Raw genomic sequence first — 11,406 nt, 5'->3', positions numbered from 1 at the left:
TGATCACTGGAGGGGCTTAGAAAATGCGGAGGGTGGCATCCCAAAGTTCAGGGGCCCCTGAGACCCAGGACCCAGGCAGATTCCCTACTTGATCAGGTGGTACTGCTCCTAGGTAACCATTTTGTCATTCAACAAACATTTTCTGAGCACCTACTATGCACCAGGCACTTCATTAGAAAGTGAAGTTACGTGTTCACTGTTACTTATTATTATGAGTTAGCAAGTTATCTCTGCCAAGGAGCAAACTTCATAATAACATAGCCAGCCCTGCAAAGTGTGGAAACACAGGGACCATTTCGCCAATCAGGAAACTGAGCTGGAGAGGGGCTATCGTATATTCCATGAAGGCCCAACCACGCGCTCTGCTCCTGGGTGTGGTTAGAAATGCAGTGGAGAGGTTCCTGAAAGAAAGCAAAGGGCAATCCATTGATCTCACTTCCAAAAATAAACCAAAACGTGAGGAGAGAGAGAACGATGACTTGGAGCCTATTCTGAGGTCCAACAGATGATGGAAATAATGACTAAAATACATGCAAATGGCTCCATACTGTGCTTTCAGAAATGGCAGCAGTTAAGCTGGCTGGTAAAGCCTCTCAGAGCAGAGCAAGGCCAAGCGCGGTGCCCTGAGGACCAGGAGAGGTCACCAGCACCTACTTCTCTCCCTGAGCCTCAACTTCCTCATCTGTAGACCGGGCATCGGGACCCTTCCGTGTTGTTGCAAGATTCAAATGAGATTAAAGGTCATGAAGAACCTGTGGGCCCTTAAAGCACCACCCCTGAGTTGCTCATTATTAATAAAGAGGCACAGGGGTTGTTGAGTGGCTTTCTCATCTCACCAAACAAAACCACCCACAAAAAAGGCGAGGATAGATTTCCAAATATGGGCTTTTACGAAAGTTGAGATAATCAAGGGAAGAAACAGATCCTCAGTCTAACCCTGAAAAGCCCTGAAAAATGTAACTCCATGCAATCTTCTCGGTGTTGCACCTATGCTCACTGTACACACACACGCACATACACACACGCACGCATATGCCATAGCCTGATCTTTGAACATCCCTTCCTCCACGTCTTGGTTCTCACCCTAGGACAATTTTGCCCCCCAGGGAACATTTGGCAGTGTCTGGAGACAGTTCAGGTTGTCACACTTCAGGCGGGGAGAGGGTGGCTTGTTACTGGCATCTAATGGGTAGAGGCCAGGGGTGCTGCTAAATATCCCACAATGCACAGGGCAGCCCCCCACCACAAAGAATTATCCAGCCGAAGATGTCAATAGTGCCGAGATTAAGAAACTGGCTCTCAGAGTTTGTTTACGCTGTTCTTTCCACTCTAAGTATTCTCTTTCCTCTTCTCTCCTTGCTTAAATCCTGGCCCTCCAGAGGGAAGAAAGGCTCCATTACATGCTGCTAGAGGCTTTGAACCAATATTACCTTTTTGGTAATTTGGCCAGAACTACAGAATTGTAAACACCCATACCCTTGGAACAAGCCATTTCATGGCTCACTCGCACAAAGTCCCATGCACAAGGATGTTTACTGCAGCACTGTTTGTGATAAGGAAAGACTAAACATGACCTGGCTGATCCCCTTCAGAGGCATCAGGAGCTTTAATTATAAAGCTTCAATACAAAGCAATTATCTGCAGCCCTTAAAAGGAGTAAGGTCATTGCCAGAGGGCTGACAGGGGAAAGTCACTAAGATTCATCATTAAATAAAACAAGGATGTTCAAGCCAGCCTTCTTTTATTTATTTATTTATTTTTTTTTTTTTTGAGGAAGATTAGCCCTGAGCTAACATCTACTGCAAATCTTCCACTTTTTGCTGAGGAAGACCGGCCCTGAGCTAACATCTGTGCCCATCTTCCGCTACTTTATATGTGGGACGCCTACCACAGCATGGCTTGCCAAGGGGTGCCATGTCTGCACCCGGGATCTGAACTGGCGAACCCTGGGCCACCGAAAAGCAACGTGCGAACTTAACCGCTGCGCCACCAGCCCGGCCCCCAAGGCAGCCTTATTAATATGTCCCATTTGATAACTAAGTAAAAGAAATACTCATAAATACATTGATGCATTTCTATAGAAAACATCTATAAGCATGTGTAAGAAAGTGCTAACAGTGGTTGCCACTGGGAAGGAGGATTTAGGACAGTTAAAAGATTTACTTGTCATTTTATTATCCTTCAGACTGTCTGGAAATTTTTAAACACATGAAAGCATTTCTTTTTTATTTGGGAAAAAACAGTTCATTAAAAAATTCTTAATTGGTAAATCTGGGTGAAAGGCATACATGAATTCCTTGTACCGTTCTCGCAACTTTTCTCTTGGTTTGAAATGTTTTCCAAATAAAGACCTTATAAGAACCTTCTAGAAAAAAAACAAATAGGAGAATATCTTCATCACCTTGGAATAGGGAAAGATTTCTTGATCAGTACACACACAAAAACTAACTTTAAAAGGAAAAAATTGGCATATTGTTTTTCCTTAAAATTGAGAACTTCTTTTATCAAAAGAGACTACGGAGAGTAACAGGGCCACCCACAGACTGGGAAGGGAGATTTGCAGTAGATACATCCAACAGAGGACTTGTGTCTATAACATATAAAGAGCTCCCCACATTGATAAAAGATAGCACTCTTTAAAATGAGCAAAAGACTTGAACTGGCACTTCACACAAAGGAAACTCAAATGAGTAATAATCATATGAAAAGATGCTCAAAATCATTCGTCATTAGGGAAATGCAAAATAAAACCACAATGGAATCGCACTGCTCCCTCATCTGAAATGCTAAAATCCAAAAGATCAATAACATCAAGCAAGGACGTCGAGTAATTGGATTTCTCATACATGACTAGGAGGAGCATAAAATGGTACAACCTCCTTGAAAGCTCTTTGGCAGCATCTATCAAAGCTGCACATTCCAACCCTCCCGCTATAAAACCTCCCTGATCTACACAGATTTTCCTTCCCATAATCCTTCTGATCTATACCATGTGTGTCCTCCCCTTTAAATTCTGCCCTAAGTTCTCAAACCTTCTTTGATTTTATCTGACCAGTGTTTGCTGAGCTCCTACTCAGCCAGGCACTTGGGAATCTTATCATTGGGAATAAGGAGATGACCTCTTTTATACATCTTATTTTATATGCCCTCCAGGAGCTCGTGGACTAGATGGAGGTGGAGACAGACAGACGTTGTAGAAGACAGACACCACTTTAGACTAACCTTCTCTCCCCAGCTAAATTCCAAGTTCAGATGCTTGCGTCATGCTTCTTTCATATCCCATATTCTCCCAGTGCCTGAGTCCACAATGACTCAAAATAGGAACTGAGAAAGTAAAAGCCTGCTGACCTGATCTGGTTGACATGTGTCCACAGACAGCAAGGAAGATTTGGGCTAGGTAAAAGAAATAGATTTTAGCCCTTGAGAGCTTCAATAAGAAGATTCCAGGATATTTAAAATCTAGTTCCATCCTGGCCAATTTTATATCCATTAGCTTATCCCATTCCCAGAATAATCCTGTGAAGCAGATATTATTATCACCATTTGGCAGATGAGAAAATTGAAGGTAAGACAGATTATGTTATTTGCCAAGGTCACGTCGCCAGGAATTTTCAGGGCTGGGAGCCAAACATCTGATCCCTTATTTTTAAATTTCAGTTCTTTCCACCAGATCACACGTGTCAGAAGCAACCCTATACCACTCCAGAGATGTGTAAATCTAAGTCTCTCTCTGGCTTTGTATCCTTGCACATGCTTCTTCTCTTCCTGAGATACTTATGTGGCCACCATCTTTTTTCTCTCCTCCCATCCTGCCTCCCCACGGCCAACTCCTCCTCCTTCTTTCAATCTCTACTTTAAGTTTAGTCTTGAGCCCTTCCTGATACTCTGGACAAGTTTTGATGCCATGGCCACAAGCGACCAAAGCACCCTGTACATCAGACCTTTCACATCCTGTGTTGTCATTAATAGTTCGAAGTTGTCTTCTCCTCTAGGCTGGGAGCTGCTCTCTTAGCTGTGCATTGTTGAATTCTCAATACCTTGCACGTGGTAGGGGTTTATTATGTATTTTTGAATAAATGAATGGATGGAAAATGAGAGCCTTCTTCCAGATCTAAGTTTAAAACCTGTTTCCTGCCAATGCTGTCTATCAAATAACAGTAATCCAAAATCAAAAATGGAAAGACCACATGGTCAGCTGGATCAAGAAGCACAAATTCTGGGGCTGGCCCTGTGGCATAGTGGTTAAGTTCAGTGCTCTCTGCTTCCACAGCCCAGGTTTGTGGGTTTGGATCCCAGGCGCAGACCTACACCGTTCATCAGCCATGCTGTGGTGGCGACCCACGTACAAAATAGAGGAAGACTGGCACAGATGTTAGCTCAGGGCAAATATTCCTCACCAAAAAAAGAAGCACAGCTTCTCATCCTGCTCTTAGATCCATCTGCTGAGATATCCCCTCCCTTTCTGTAAATCAATTTCACCAGCCCTACAGTAGCACCGTCACACCAGATTGCTTCTACAACCCTGCCTGGCACCACCTTGCTCTGGCATTTTTGTACCATTTGGCCAGGCCCACGCTTGACCTGTGCTAGGAAACCAGCCTGGCCTACACCCATCTGCATTCCCAGCTGTCGTAAATCAGTTACTATGGGCTCCATATGGTTTCACGGAAATTTCTGAGGCTGCAGGTGATGCATGGCGATGAAAGCAAAACTCTTGAGTGATGACCACATGACCCTTAACCTTCTCCTGGTATGCTTTCTTACAATAATCATTGATTCAAAACTATCTTAGTTTAGTACCGCCAGCTCTATCATATCAACTTTTGTCCGGTTTCTCTTGGAAAGCCCAAATTTTAGAGGGTGTTATAGTTTTGAAAAATGTTCTCTGGAAAAAACAAGTAGAATTATATGTTTGTCATCCCATTAAAAAGTCTGCCTTGTAAATAATTAAGGATGCCAGAAGCCATCTGGCCTCACCCTGTATAGCATCACTGTCAGGTGGTCACACCATTCACGCTTGAAAGCCCCTAATTATGGGAGGTCTCACTACCTACAAGCAGCGCATTCCACAGTTGGCAGTTCCAATTGGAAGAAAGTTGCGTATTATGTTTAGTTGCCGTCTGCCATGCTGGAACTTTTCTCCCATTGGACTGGTTCTGTCTTCTTCATACACTGAGTAACAGTCTAATCCTCTTTCGTATGACAATCATTAAAAATATTGAAGGATGGGGCTGACCCTGTGGCTGAGTGGTTAAAGTTCTGCACACTCTGCTTCGGGGGCCTGGGGTCCACAGATTCGGATCCCAGGTGCTGACCTACTCCACTCATCAGCCATGCTGTGGAGGCATCCCACACACAAAGTGGAGGAAGATGGGCACAGATGTCAGCTCACAGCTAATCTTCCTCACACACAAAAAAAGAGGAAGATTGGCAACAGACGTTATCTCAAGGCAAATCTTCCTCACAAAAAAACCAAAATATATACATACATATATAGAAGGATGGAAGAAATGAATAGAAGTGGCTTCATAAAAATCGAAAACTTTAGGAGGCAAAAACAATCAATCCAAACAAATAACCACAAAGAAGTTTAATTGACACACTGTGGGGAAGAACGTGGTATATAACACATACAAGAGATAAAATGTTATTACACCTACAAAGAACTCAGACAAATTTATTCAAAAGAAAAAAGGGCCAAGGATATTAACTGGCAATTCATACATTAAGAAATGCAATGGTGGGGCCAGACCCGTGGCCAAGCGGTTAAGTTTGCGCACTCACTTTGGTGGCCCAGGGTTTCAATGGTTCGGATCCTGGGTGTGGACATGGCACCACTCGTCAAGCCACGCTGAGGTGGCATCCCACATGCCACAACTAGAAGGACCTACAACAGCTGGAATATACAACTATGTACTGGGGGACTTTGAGGAGAGGAAGAAGGAAAAAAAAGAAGAAGATTGGCAAAAGATGTTAGCTCAGGTACCAATGTTACAAAAAAAAAAAAAGAAATGCAATGGTACTAAACATATAAAAGATATTAAAGTGCACCAAAGTAACCTAAGAAATGTAAATCAAAACAAGATAATTGCAGAGTGTAAATCAATTCAATTGTTTTGGAGGGCAGTTTAACAATACCAAAATTTTAACTGTGTCCATATTCTGACCCAGAAGTTTTACTCTTAAGAATTTATCCTAAGAAGATAATTTGCCAAATGGACAATGATATAAGTGAAGGATATTGATTAGGATATGTGTTTATAACAGAAAAAATATTTAACTAAATCTTTACCAAAAGGAAATTGGTTATATATCTTACGGTAAAACTATACAATGAAATTCTAAACGGCTATTAAATATGATGACCTAGTTGACTCAGAACTATGTACATTGCATAGTGTTGAGTGAGAAAAAGTTGAGTAACATACGTTTTATGTAAGATTGTATGTAGATTGTGTGTGGATCTGCAAAGAGCTGTCTAGAAGCACATTCACCAAGATATTAATGGCATCCCTCTTGCATAATATGATTCAGCGTGGCTTTTCTTTCTTCTTTACCCATTTTGGTTGTGTTCACCTTTTTTGTATTGAGTACCTATGACTTTATAATTTAAAAATAATACAGAGATTTATATTTTGAAAACACAAACACTGAAAAACACTTTTAATGTTCCTCTTAACTCTTTTTTTTCTAAGCTAAGCCTTCCCATCTCTTTCAATATTTCCTCAGATGAAATGGACTGAAGTCCCTCCTTCTGTCTTCAGAAGGCCCTGCCCCTGGGGGACCTAGATCCTCCTTAAAGTACAGTAGCCAGAATGGAACACAGTGATGTGGATATTGTCTCTCCAGCCAGGGTGGAATGACGCTCACCTCCAGACATCGTGCAGCCAACGTTGTGATTAGCTTTGATGGCACCACACCTCGCTGATGATCTATCTACATTGAGCTCCCTGGTCGCCACTGCATCCCCACCAAGTAGTAATGCTATTGCTTACTCGGGCCCTGATGCAGGACTTGGCATCATCTCTATGGACATTTCATCAGCCTGGACTGGGCTCATCTATTCAACCTGTGAAGAGCTGTAGAGAGCCTGAGTCATCCACTCAGCACCTTTGCTAGCCCCCTAGGCAACTGAGAACTCTGAAATGACCTGGTCGTTTTCTCCCAAGGTTATCCTAGTTCCTCCTTGTAGGACAAATGTAGGTGGATTCCTCTAGCTGCTTCCTCTATGCTCTGGTAGATGAAACGGTCTACTTTGCAAGTCAAAAGCATAGATTTTCTCTAATCCATTATGGGTAGAAATGTAAGTTGATACAGAGTTTCTGAAAGGCAACTGGAGGATGTTTATGTCAACATTAAATGCAGATAAACTTTGACACCAAAATTACACTTCTATATGTGTTTCTTTACGTACCGTCTTGTATAATTTGACTTTAAAGGTGACTTTCTAGAAGTATTATATATATATGTATATGTTACCATGAATTACAGCATTTATGATGGTGAAAACTTGGAAGCAAACTAAATGTTAAAATAATGACAGATCAAGTAAGCGATGTACGATAATCATTATACAACTAAATACAATGTAGACATTGAAAATGAGGATATAGTACCGTAATTATCATCACAGATATTAACAACACAGTAAGTGGAAAAAGTATGATTAGTTCAACTTCTTTTTAAGAAAAAAGTATCTAGGAAAAGAGAAATGTTTGGAAGCACATGTTTCAAAATTGCCAGAGGTGATCTCTGAATGGCGAAAGTACAGGTGACTTTCACTCTCTTATTACGCTTTTCCATAGAGCCTAAATATTTTCTTCCTTAATGAGTATGCGTCATTTTTAAATAACTAGAAAATAAAGAATATTCATTTGGGGATTCTTAAAATATGTGCTTCCCTGCTTCTATTCGAATGAAGGTTTGTATCTGAGGCCCCATTCACTGTTATCTCCTACATCAATTTTTTCTGTGAAGGGCCTTAGGCTTTGTGGGCCAGATAGTCTTTATTACAACTACTTAACTCTGTGTTGTGGAGCAAAAGCAGTTATAGATGTTACATAAATACGTGTTTGGCTGTGTTCCATTAAAACTTTATTTACAAAACAGGCGTTGGGCTGGATTTGGCTGATGGGCAGCAGCTTGCCAACCCCTGTCCTACATCTATGTCAAGAACGCATTTCCCTTTTCCTCCCTGGTGTTTGCAATCCGTTGCATATACCTGGTATCAGCTAGTTTTTGCTGTGAAACGAGTCATCCCCAAACTTGGCAGCTCAAAACAACCACCATTTATTTGCTAATGATTCTAAAGGTCAAAAGTTTAGGCTGAGACCAGCTGGGACAGCTCAGCTCTACTCCATCAGGGATCAAGTGGGCCCACTCTGTGGTCTGAGGCCAGCTGGCCATCAAGAGCCTCATGAGTCTGGCTGGCTGGCAGCAGAGGTGATGGAAGTAACTGGGCCACGTGTCTCTCGTCATCCCGCAGGTTGCCTGGACTCATTCACACGGTGGCAGTCACAGTGTAACAGAGAGCGGCTCGAGAAGACTATCCCTAATCTGAAGAATTTTTCAAGCCTCAGACTGCATCACATTTGCTAGTATCTTACTGACCAAACAAGTCACATGGCCAAGTCCTGATTCCACAGTTGGAGATCCCTCCTCGTGATGAGAGAAAATGTGGTCACAGGCAAAGGGATATGCATACAGGGTGAGGAATATTTTGCGGCCATTTTTTGCAAGCTGACAAACTCCCTCAACTGTCTCGCTCTGGTCCTATCGCCTTCCAGCAGCTCTTCCAGGCATCCCACTCAGGTAAGTGGCTGTCCCACAGAGGCCTCCTCCACTTCTCCTTGAGGAAAGCCATTGCTATATCTTTGGACCAAGAAACACAATCTGAATGCATCTTTTCCAGATCCAGGACCATAATTATTCTTCTCACCTGCAGTCAATTGTTATCCGTTCTGGAAAAGTGAGCTGAGCAGCTATTTATAAATGTGCTCCGAATATTTCTCCACTCTCTGAGTCCCCTCTTCAAGACTTGTATTTAAATCATTAGCCTGCATCACTTCCCATTCACTGAATTTTTCCCTGCTTTCCATGTGTTCATATTCAGGCCTTTGAAAAATGAAGATTATAAAACTGGGACAGTTCCCATGGTGACACGTTGGTCTCTTTGATCCTCTAGACTCTCACATGGCGAGCGAACCACCCAGACAGCTGAAGCTCATTATAATCCTCTCTGTGAAGAGGCATCACGCCTTCCTCATTCACCCTCCTTCTCCCAACAGCATATTCAGCGCTGCTGGCAACCTTTAAAAGAAAAGACTTTTAAATCTCGCCCCACAACCATCACTGATGGAGCTCTTGCGCGACAGCTGAGATATAGAGGAAAGAGCACTAAATATGGAGCCAGAAGGTCCAACTGGGTTCAAAGCCAGCTTCCACCACTGTTGGTGTGACCTGGGACAAGTAATTTTCATTTTTCTCGTGTGAAAGCACCTAGCATAATATAGAGAACAAACAGAGTGTTCAATGAATGTTTGCTCTTAATGTTTGCCCACAGTGGTGTGCAAAGCACTATGGGAAAGGGCCACAAAGGGTTCAGAGATCGCTAAGACTCACTGTGCCAGCAGGGAGCTCACAGTCTGGTGCTGAGTGAAAGCTCACAGCCTAAAGCTTCTATTTTTTTGATTCTCAATAAAAGGACAATGGAGGAAGAAAACACTTTTAAACATTTGTCAACATCTGAGCTGAATAAAGAGAAAATGCACAATAATGATAATGACCTTCAGACTCATTTTGTCATCCAGGTCATCCCCATCTTCAGCCCAAGTCCTGATTTGTTTCCTATGGGAGAAACTTGCCAGGATCAGCCCACGATGAGTGTGGCTTCCAGCGTCCCACCCTAGACAGACGATATCTCAAAAGGGTTTAGAAAGCTCAGTTCATCCAAGGAACAGAGAGAACCGGATCACGAGGTTAGAGAGTCACAAATGACGGAGTCACACAACAGTGAGTGCAAAGAGTAAAGGCGGCTATCTTTTTACAAGAAATAAGGGTGATTTCAAGTCGTGGCCCTGGGCTGACGCCGCCTGAGCCACTGGGCCAGCGCTCCGACTCTGCTCCGCCGGTCCTCCCGTGGCCTCGGAGCCCCCGCCGGCCCAACCCGACCCTGATCGGCGGCCAGAGTGCCCTCCCCGTGTGCCGTGCAGCAGAGCTGGCCCCCCCGCACTGCAGGAGGAGAACCTGCTGGCTCCTGGGTAGAACTGCACTTCAGCAATAATGGGCATGGGAGCAGCGTTCCAGCCTCAGTTGCTATTTATTATGGTGAAATAGAAAAAATACTGCTGGATGCCCACCATGAGTCTGGACAGAGCCAAGAGTTCTCGCTGCGACAGCCCGCCTTGCTTGCAGACCCCACAGGATACAAACAGAGCCTCTGAAACAGACACCCACAGCATTGGAGAGAAAAACCAGCTCTCAGTCTGAGAAAGATTATGTTGAGAGAAGGAAAGAAGTTTTGAAAGCATCTTGCAGAAAAACTCAGACTGGATATGGGATGGGTCAAGTCGGCCAGATAATATCCCCCGCAAGGAGCTCCTTTTCAGACGCCTGAAGCGCCAAACCACACTCAGTGTGAGAAAACATGCATGTTATGAAGAAAGGGGGCATTTTCTCAGCAGAATTTCTAAAAGTTTTCTTCTGTCTCTGTTGCTGTGTCATCTGCTGGCCACAGGGTTGGGGATATATATTGAAAGGCATCTGACAACCTCCACCAGTACCTTTTGATGAAGAGCTGGATTCTGGCTTTTTTCACGAAGCAGGATTTATATCGGAGGTGGCAACATAGCTAACTGAAGAGCCATCTCGGTCCTTGAGTGGCTGCACCACTTGTGTTTATTTGTTCTGTAAATGCTGAGTTCCTAATTAGTAAAATGAAAGAATAGGCACTAAATCCATGATAATCTATAATCATACCTATGGGATCCATTAATAAGCGTGTCATATCGATTAATATCTATTGTAATAATTTGGTAGTAAATTTTCTTTTGATATTATAAATAGCTAAGTATAAATAATTTTAACACACTAGTCATGATGTATGTAATATTTTAACAAAAATTATCTGCAACCTTAATTCAGTTAGAACACTTTATATTTTGGAAGAATGAATTATGTTAATATTAAAAAGACTGCGTAAGGGGCCGGCCCAGTGGCTCAGCAGTTAAGAGCGCACGTTCTGATTCGGCGGCCCGGGGTTCACCAGTTCAGATCCTGGGTGCCGACATGGCACTGCTTGGCACACCATGCTGTAGCAGGCGTCCCACATATAAAGTAGAGGAAGATGGGCATGGATGTTAGCTCAGGGCCAGTCTTCCTCAGCAAAAAGAGGGAGATTGGCAACAG

The 11,406-nt window shown here is 43.1% G+C and overlaps 1 pseudogene; it reads left to right on the top strand.

Annotated features, from left to right (window-relative positions):
• The first annotated feature begins 9,992 nt into the window (after window positions 1–9,992).
• Window positions 9,993–11,085, top strand: LOC124246764 (BCL2/adenovirus E1B 19 kDa protein-interacting protein 3-like; annotated as a pseudogene).
• Window positions 11,086–11,406: the final 321 nt, after the last annotated feature.

This window comes from Equus quagga, chromosome 1 (genome assembly GCF_021613505.1).
Source record: "Equus quagga isolate Etosha38 chromosome 1, UCLA_HA_Equagga_1.0, whole genome shotgun sequence".
NCBI lineage: Eukaryota > Metazoa > Chordata > Mammalia > Perissodactyla > Equidae > Equus > Equus quagga.
The sequence above is the reverse complement of the archived record's forward strand: the minus strand, read 5'-3'. Positions and strand labels throughout refer to the sequence as shown.